Source organism: Linepithema humile, chromosome 2 (genome assembly GCF_040581485.1).
Source record: "Linepithema humile isolate Giens D197 chromosome 2, Lhum_UNIL_v1.0, whole genome shotgun sequence".
In the NCBI taxonomy this organism is placed as follows: domain Eukaryota; kingdom Metazoa; phylum Arthropoda; class Insecta; order Hymenoptera; family Formicidae; genus Linepithema; species Linepithema humile.
The window spans coordinates 17,200,472-17,210,405 of NC_090129.1; the positions used below are offsets into that span (position 1 = coordinate 17,200,472).

The 9,934-nt window shown below is 34.4% G+C and overlaps 1 long non-coding RNA gene across 2 annotated transcripts; it reads right to left on the reverse strand.

Moving 5' to 3' along the window:
* Window positions 1-4,016: 4,016 nt before the first annotated feature.
* On the reverse strand, window positions 4,017-9,715 carry LOC105679008 (uncharacterized). Of its 2 annotated transcripts, none has more exons than XR_010888474.1 (6): window positions 8,424-9,715; window positions 8,229-8,278; window positions 7,909-8,130; window positions 6,909-7,564; window positions 6,492-6,840; window positions 4,017-6,421 (listed from the first exon to the last, which is right to left on the reverse strand). It is a non-coding gene; the product is annotated as an uncharacterized lncRNA (long non-coding RNA). The 2 variants fall into 2 exon arrangements; XR_001101778.2 differs by having other exon boundaries at window positions 7,097-7,564; window positions 8,424-9,714.
* Between the last annotated feature and the right edge of the window lie 219 nt (window positions 9,716-9,934).

A 9,934-nucleotide genomic window follows, 5' to 3' on the forward strand; every position in this document is an offset into this window, starting at 1 on the left:
AATGGGTGTGGATCCCCCCCGCACGCCCTGGGGGACGGGGAGGGAGCAGAATTGGGGTGAAAAATGTTAAATGACACTATGGGTCGAGTGGGGATCATTTGAAAGGGCGTTTCAAGACAAAAACAATAATTTTTGAAAATGTTTACTACGACTTTCCAGTCAAAAGTGGAGGTGGATCAAAAAAAGTGGGTGGACTTCCAAAATGCTATCACCTCCGATTTGGCTTATATTCAGCCTAAATACTTATTTTATCTAGTAAATAATATTCCCAAATAAATTTTTTGCACAAATACCTCCTCCACCCTCCAACCCCCCTCAAAGGTTCAAAAATAAAACTGTTTTTGTTAATTATTTCAGAAAGTATTTATTGTACGGAAAAAGTGTTCAAACAAAAAATGAAGCTCATAAAAAGCTCTACAAATAAGGTCTTATACATATTTTACCTAACTCTAATATTTTAGTCGTTTTAACAATTAACAGTCGCCATATTGGGTCCGCTATTTTACAATTTTGACAACAGATTCGAATTCAGCAGTTCAAAAACCTTAGGATATCAAGTCTTATGCAATCTGTTGAAAATTAGTGGAGTTATTTAGAAATGTACATATATGATACATTACCACGTTTGGCACTTTTTTTTGTACATATTTGATACATTACCACTTAACTGGTTAATTATACTTAATTATACTAAATTCTTATATATGCTACTTCAAAAATGCGTTACTTCCATATCCAAAATTCCGCAAACTGAACATCATGCAGTCATTGATAGCATCAAATAAGTAGTTCAAAAATTTCTACATAAGCATAATATTAAAATAATAAAATGACGTAATTTGTAGATGTTTATAATGTAATTTAGAGAATTGATACGTATTAATTCTTTAAATAACGTACGTTATTTATACCTTTGCTTACACTATGTCCTCAATGTATTTAATTTTTAGTTTTATGAAGCGTCATGACTGTAATTTATATTTTTTAATTATTAATATCATAATTATAAATTTTAAAACACAATCAATTTAAAATTTGTTCAAACCATTTTAATTTATAGAAATATATTTTGAATTAACAATTAAAAAGTGCGTCGTTATAATATATGATTTTTGGACATTTTCGATAGTTGCAATTTGAGAAATCTTGTATGACTACAAAATGTAACTGATAAACGTTATTTTCTAGATTTTTTAGAAACAAATGAATAAAAAATTACTAAATAAAATAATAACAATAAACGGTACAATAAGCTTTTGTCTTGAATATTTTCTAATTGTATAAAGAATTTGTTTTACATCTGTTACAGCATGCATTTTGTTAACGATAAGTTTATTTTTTCTTATACTGACAGCACTATCAATTCTATAGGCCAAATTAAACAAGAAAATTTAAATTGACATATTTTACCAATAACTATTATTATACATTAATATTACAGTTTGGAAACTTCTAATAATATAATAATAACTAAGGAGTCATAATGAATTTAAATTACCTAAAGTACAAAGAATGTCCAAGATACACGTACGACCAAGATAAACGTAGAAATATAAGAAATAAAAATTGAAATAAAATATGGTGACTGTGTTGAATAACTCATTGTCGATAAGACAAATTTTGTCTCCACCGAAGAGTCGATTGTTAGTTCATAAAATTGTTTTATTTTATAAAATTATAAATATTGTTTATAAATTTCAAGTAGACTACACATAAGCAAAATATATCAAACACATTGCGCATATGAAACGTACTTAATAAATTTCAAAAATGTAACTTTTATTTCTTAGAAAGTAAATAGAAAGTAAATTTATAAATATATTTATAATTGTATAAACATAAAACAAATAATTACATGTCAGTGATGTATAAACTTCTTTGCATATTATAAATTGTTTAAATCACCAAAGTCAAGACTGCCTTTTGTCGTGGTGCCTAGTTGTCGTGCTACATGATCGCCGTTAGCATCATTCACCTTGGGATAAACCTATATAAACATTCATAAATATTTGCTAGTAAAACAAATTGTCTGGCTATTGATTAATTTTGTTCTGCTAAAACGCGACTCGGGAAAAGTAAAAAATTAATTATATGTACGTACGTATAATTGTATTAACAGTAATTTCAATGAAACTTACTGTCACTTTTTTCTTCTTTGATTGGCTTCCTGACGGTCCAACTACTGTCACACGCTCTTATCGCACTTGTCGGCTTGATCAAATGTGAATTTTCACACTGATGGTTTAAATCCGTTAATTTAACATCAAGTTCTATTTCGATGGTGCAAAGGTTGCACAGCACATGAATATTATCGCTCTGTCTACAGTATTTCCATACCCAACTACTGCCTACTTTTAACTTATGGTCAAAAAAGCGTGTGTCGAAATGCGCACCTTTTAAATGAAATTCTAAATATTGCTTATAAAACAGTAAATCGCCATATGAACAAAGAAGACATTGTGATTTATATTTCTCTAGATACTTCAAGTACATCCACGGGTATCCTCTTCCGTGTTTTTCTTCGTATGAAGTAACTTCTGTATGTCTTTTTTTTACATGTTTACTAAAATTTGTAGTGTCGATATAACAATATTGAAAATCGCAAGATTTGCATTTTGCTTAAAAATTATTCAATATTTCGTAATTTCGCAATAGTTTACATTTATTTGTGATATTCGTTGGCATAGACATTGCGCCTGTTTGCATATTTTTCAATTTGTTCGTATGATTGACTGATGTATGATAATTTATTGCTGGTGAAAGAGGAAGATTCATAGTTTCGTCACAATCCATTATATTACACCTTATCTTAAAGACATCAATTTGTGTGTAATATTCTCGTTCATTTTCACAAATTTGATAAACAGCCACTTGTATCGCAGAATGTTTGCCTAAATGTTCGAGATAATTTTGAAACTGAACATGTGTGTTACAAACAAGACATTGTGAAAGTAATTTGTCAAAATATATCTCCGGCGTTTCTCTCAGTTTTTTCTTTGCTATGGATATGAAATCACTCTTATACTCTTGACAAAAATGTGCGTGAATATATGTAAAATCGACGTAAATGATATTTGTTTTGCAAGTTCTGCACTCTGCTCGAAAATTCTGCGGATTTTCATAATAATCCCACATATTGGCTTTAGTTATGCTTACTTGTGACACATTGTGTCTGTTTCAACTGACTAGATGCGGATAACTGAATACAATATAAGAGCCTTTCTGCCAAAAAATGTTCTGTAGAAGAAAACAAAGGAAGAAAGAAATTTTAAATAATTTTATAAATTTTTCGTTAAAACTATATTGCTAGGAATATTATACAAATTTGTGTATACATATTTTGCATATTTTATGGTTTCTTTTTTTTAGCTTTTATTTAGCTGTTTAAAGTTTTTGAAGCAAAAATATAAGAAGAAATAGATAGAAAAAAAATTTTAAATAGTTATTTCAAGAAATTTAAATAGATATTGTAAATTAAACACGAGCAAAAAAAAGCGCATAAACAGCAGCCTAATAATTGATCAATTTTTATTAATTAATCTACAGAGTTGCCGCTACAAAATTTGCTGAATCCATCTTTGCACGGTACGCTCAGGTACAGCATCCTGTCCGAAACCCTTACATAAATTTCTAGACGCCACACTCGCATTATTTCTCATTTCAGACTCATAAAAAATACAATGTCGCAAATGTACTCTGCCAGCTGCCATGTTAACGAGTGAAGATCTCCGCAGCAATTAATTCGAAACCATTTAGAGTAAAGTTGGTATTGTAGCACACATACACACTTTCAGCCAGCAAAATAACAAATGAATACGTTTATTAACTGCTGATGTAAGGAACCTTTACTATTGCACATAGAAAATCAGACATTAATTTTAGATAAACCCAACATTATTAAGAGACAAATAAAAAAATTACATACAAAATCTTCTAATCTGTATATATAAGTTTTGAATGTGTGTATATGCGCACATACACATTCAAAACTTTTCAAAATTTTCAAGTCTTGCAAGGTGTTTTGAGATTTTTTATTTTTGGTCATACGTGACGTAATAGCAAATGCAGTTTTATGCGTGTAGAAAGAATAAATTTAATGCAATTTATTATTATAGCATAAAGTATTTTCCACAAAGACTGCCATCTTAAAAATAATGTAAGACCCACACACTACGTCGTTTTTAAGCTATATGTCAAAGACAATATAACCGGCCTTTTAAAATGGAATTTTAAATGCGGCATACATTCGCTACGTTTAAATGGAATTTAAAAGGGATTTAAAAGCGTCATATATTTATGGACTTGCTTCCACGTGCGCTCGCGTAGGATCGCGCGAGCTGCATCGTCGCTACTCTCGTTGGTGCAGCCACGCGCCACGCCGGTGCATTACCATTGTCGGCCCGTTGAGAATTGCATTTATAAAATTTCCCGAGCAACGCGGAGTTCCTTTCTGCGGAAGGAATCGTTACAGAATAAATTCAACTCTGCATATTTATGATTTGTCGAAGCGTAAAAAATGCTTTTCAACAATTAAAAACAATTTGCAATATTAAAACTGCCTTATATTAAATTATATTTTGCAACGCGGAAACCCATTGATTAATTTTTCAGATTTCAAACGGTCAAAAGTACACGAAAAATAATGTTTCGAAATTATATATCTTAACAAACAGTGATATTGCACAGTAAAAGAAGCGGTTTCTCACACTCGGAATAGTTTTTAAAATTTATATTAAATACAATAGTTTGGATATGAAATTCTTATTGCGATGCCTTCAGCGACGCCGCGAATCAGATAAACAGCAAAAAAAAAACAACGGGAGAGAAATGCCTGTTTGCGCCAGTCCGTTTTTATTTCGGATATGCAGATGCAATTGGCAGTTGGTGCGGTAAACGAGGAAACTTTTTATTTCGCTCTAAATGGCGATAGACGGTCGATCGCTCGGGATATCCGCGGCGTTATTTTCTCATCTCGCCGACAATGATTCTACGGAACGCGCGGGGCAAATCTCGCGGAAGCAAGTCAGCGATTCGTTTTCCCCAGGGCGCGTGTGTCCACTCGCGATAACTGCATCGACGTGTTGAACTCAAAGAGAGCTTTTTCGGAGCGGGAGCGACGTCGCAGCCGAAAGTATTATTGAAGAAGTTTGAGAACCGCCGTGGCGATTTCTTATCCTGTCGGCGATATGAAGTCGAACATTTCCGCGGCAAAAACGGCGACTCCCTTTACTATTCCCGAATGTCGCCTCTCGATTGTTGCACTCGATTGACGTTTTTAGCAAGAAGAGAGGTTCGCGACGAGTTGGCTGTTTCCGTTGGAAATTATACGACAAGCGTCGATATCAAGATGTAGCGGAATATAATCAAAGCTGGCAGCCCGAAAGTTTTATATTAAAAAGCTACTAGTGTTGGCACAAAGCTAAAATTGTCTGTAACCGAACAGAGGAAGAGAGAGAGAGAGAGAGAGAGAGAGAGAAAGAAAGAAACTTCTAAGTTTTGACACAAGAACCAGTTTAAATTTCTTAGATTTATTGCAACAATTTACTTTTTTATAATATTATTAAAATTACATGCATTATTTTAATATTATTTAGATATAATTATATTATATTACTGATTACATCTGTATTTGTATTATCTACTAGGCTACACAAGCGCGCGCCATTTGTTCCCGTTATATAATAATTAACATTTTTACTTTCTATAAAACACTTCTATTTTTTGTATAATAACAAAGATACAAGCTGTCAAACGCAATCGTCTCGATGGCAACCGATCGATGACATATAGTAACATTCAAACTGAACGTGCGAATTGAGCAATTAGTAACGCGGGAAAGAGACTTCAAGAGGAAATAACGTGCCTCTTTTAAAGTGGGATCCTCGTTTAGAGATAATTTTTCGGCGATTTTCTTTCAGATCAATAGTTTTCCAAACAATGATGCTTACAACCAAAAAAATCCTGACGATCCATTTTCAACGTGGCACCAGCAAGTATGGCCAGATTCCAATTTTCACGCGTGGAGCGTAACAAGTAACGATGTCGACGGAATAACAAGCCGTCCACGGCATGTCATCATCGTAAACTGCCTAAACTCCCTCAGCGCGGCGCACCAAGGCTGAAAAACCCGCACTTTATGGTAATGAACTCGTCGATCGTCCAGTGTTCCTCAGTGCAAAGTGTCGAGTCATCAGACAACATCACGTCACAAGATGGCTCTTCACTGTTCTGTTATTCTCATCCCGGCAAAATCGATGTTTGGCTAGTACGCCTTTGGATTTCTCCGAGCAATGGTTTCTACAGGAGTCTTCTTTCCATTCACTTCAGTTACCCTCTCCACTATGGTTCAAAATGTCCGACGATCCGAAAGTAGGCACGCATTCGCCGTCGTGGCACTCTTTACCGGGTGCGCAATGAATTTCTAAAAAACAAAAGAAATAGATTAGCACTTAATTAAACATTAATGTATCTAATCAGCGATAAAAGAGTACCGTCCAGCGCAGTAATATTCATTTCCCGCGAAGTAGTATTTATTTTTGTCAGGCGACTCGCATTGTAAGGACTGGCGCACATCACGCAGTGTGACAACGTTTGCGTTTTTGTTGCACAAAAATAATTCACATTGCCTTTCGACGGTTCATTCTCTTTTGATATAATCGTTATACCGCAAACGATTGAGCTTATCAACATTCGAGATATCGTCCGGTTGATCTAGAAAGCAATGCTTCGTCTGCCACAGTTTTTCAGCTATCTGTCGACTTCAAGACCAAACCGTCTTGCCTCGAAAGCCCCGTTCAGGTGACACGTTGTAATCACCTTTCGAACATTCATTCATCATCCCTGAAATTTCGAACAAAAATTATCGAGGATATACTTAACTTTGTATCACTAAAATAGAATAAACTTACATTTAACAATCCAAAGAAAGTAAAAAAATAATAAAATATTTCAAAAATTAAATTAGTTTCCACTTCCTTAGTTTTTCTTACACAAAAAAATTAAACTTATATGTATAATTTCTATACATATATGTGTGTGCATACACATGCGCGCACACGCACGTATACACACTTATTAGTTAGTTATGATGACTAACAATTTACTTATGGCCAATCTCATGTGCAGCATAAATCGATGCAAAATTCGTACATCGTACGTCTAAGATCTTCTGGTCGAACACCAAATTCTACTATTGCACAAGACGACTGCGAGATGCATGAGCCATTTCCCGCGGCAGTTAAGTCTCTTCTTCACCGAAGGATAATAAAGATTTAATCCAGTTAAGATGCGGATTATTATCGTCCAAAGGATTAAAATTTTCCGCATATTTGCAAAACAAATCCAGCAGTTTACAAGCACCGCCGCCAAAATGTGGCAGATCTGGTGGTTGCATTTGCAAAATGTACGTCAATATATTATATATTAATAGAGGCCGAGACTTGGATGAACACAGTTTGAAGACCATTCACGCATGTCACCAACGTATTACGTATCTTCGTGTCATTTCCGTCCAGAAAAGGCGAGAACGAATCATATGCGGTTTCATCGAAGAAGATGGCCGATTCTATAATTAAATTATACTGTGAATTTGATAAACAACGTTGCTTCTGACAATGAGATCGTTCACATAAAATAGGTCCAAATCAGCAAGATATTTCAGTGATCGTTTAATTAAGTGAGGTTTGCCAGATGAAACATTAGTTTCTGTTTCAATACAAGAATCGCCGATTAAAGATGACAACGCCAAATCATTTTGCAACGATAATATCTAATTTAATGCTTTCCGAAAAAACAACCTCTTGCTACTTCCAACAAGGATACATTTTTTTAAATCTTAATTTTACTTATAAAACTGCGAAAACAATTAGGAATAAAAATATTCAAATTAATTTGTTCTTTAAATAATACCACCAATCAATCCATGTTCCTGACAGAAGTTCATGGCCGCGATGCTTATATGATCTTCGTGAAGATAATAGCAAAAATCCATTGCGTTTAATTTTGACAGTTCTTTCGTGATACCTTTTGCGTTATGTTTCCATACTTTAAACGCAGACGATACAATCTGTCGTCGTTTCTACGCAGGTTTAACTGAATCTGTTTTCCAAAGGCTTTCAGAGTTAATGATATCTGCAAATAGAATGACAATTAATGAAAGACTTGACAATTCTAGAATAATGTTTTGAATGTTGAACAATGAATAAAACAGTACAATAAAACGCACGTACTTTCTTTGCGCCTGCCGCGTTCAATGCCGGCAGCAATATTGTTCCGCTATCTTGCGTGATAAACGCGTACGTTTCATTTAATAAAATTATTAATACCAATTTTAATATAAGAAACATATTTAGTAAACGTGTTTTAATTTTAAATAATTGAAAGTATTTAATTAAAACCCTTTTATATATTACAAATATACATACGTTATGAAACCCTCTATGTTTGTTATATCTTCACAGGTCGCGTACTGAACACATACTGGCATTTGGATTTAGGAATATCATTTGTGTGTCGTGACATTTATATATACATATATTCTCTATGCTACATAAACACGCTTTATAATATTGTCGTTATATTCATTTACACTCGGTATAAAATATATTAAATGTTATTATATTAAATGTAAATAATAGTTGAAAATATTAAATTATAATTATAATTTTAAAATACTAGGCCACATAAGCGCGCGCCATAAAAAAATTCAATTGAAATAATTCAAATTGTTCTTGCATATGGCGAAGAAACAGCCCTACTTCTTTGAACATAATTCCTTGTTTGTCTAATATCTTATTTGTTGATCTGATTTTAATCAATCTAACTCAATTGTAGTTTGTGCAACTAAACTCTGTTCAATTCTGAAACTTGGTTGTCAACACTCAATTTTTTTCAGTAAATAGATAACATTTTACGTACCTTTGTGAAAATAATATAACAATTATTGCGATATAAAACGGGCAAATGTATAGGAAAACGTAGCGCGAAGGGTGTTTTTGGCGATCGAAGGAAGAGAGCAGGCGGGAATCGCTTCCGGGCACGACGCTCGGTTAATCGCGCGTAATACTTAATCAAAGCACATAGGCGCGTCTACCTCCTCCGGGATTGAGATACGCGACGATCGCTTCGGCTCTCTCTCTCTCTCTCTCTGCTCTCCTGGAATACAAGAAGGGAGGGCGGACAGGCCGCGTCGCGGAGGGGCCGGAAGGATCCGGGACAAGGAAAAAAAAAGATGGTAGGAGGAGGAAACGCGTAGCCGGCAGTGACACATAAATCTGCCGCGCGATACGTTCGGCTATGCGCGCACATTTAATTGCAGTGCAGTTGTTGCGGTTGAACCGCCTCGCTGCGCTCGCGGCCCGCTGCATCGCGCAGTCACTGCGACGTCCTCCCAGCGAGTTGTAGATATATTAGATAAAAAGCGAAGACGCGCTTGGCGCGATCCGATCGAAACTAATAGCGCCCCCGTTTTACGATGCACTGGCGTGCACTGGAGCCAGCATTATGGTCCGCAGGCATCGATGAAGGCAGACGAGGATTTCATAATTAGCGGCGATATATTAGCGTCGACGCGTCGTTCGGCTCAACTGCGTAGCGCATTCACTTTTAAGCAGATATCTTTGCAGAGTTGTTTCAAATATTTGTAAATTATAATCAAATACTGTCAAAAGATCTCCAAGAATGTGAATCGTGGACGTTTATTCTCTGAAAGACTAAAAATAACAAAAATATCGCTCTATCAAAATTTTATTACATAAAATTATTTTGTTGCGTTAAAAAAAATTAACATTTACTTTGTTTTGCAAACTAAAATTTTGTTGAAACAATTGTAAACCGTTATTTTATTTGTAATATATATAATGCTAAAGTAGTCAATTAATTATTATGTGTAATTAAAACTTATTTTACCAAGTTTTGCTTCAAATTGGTCTCCATA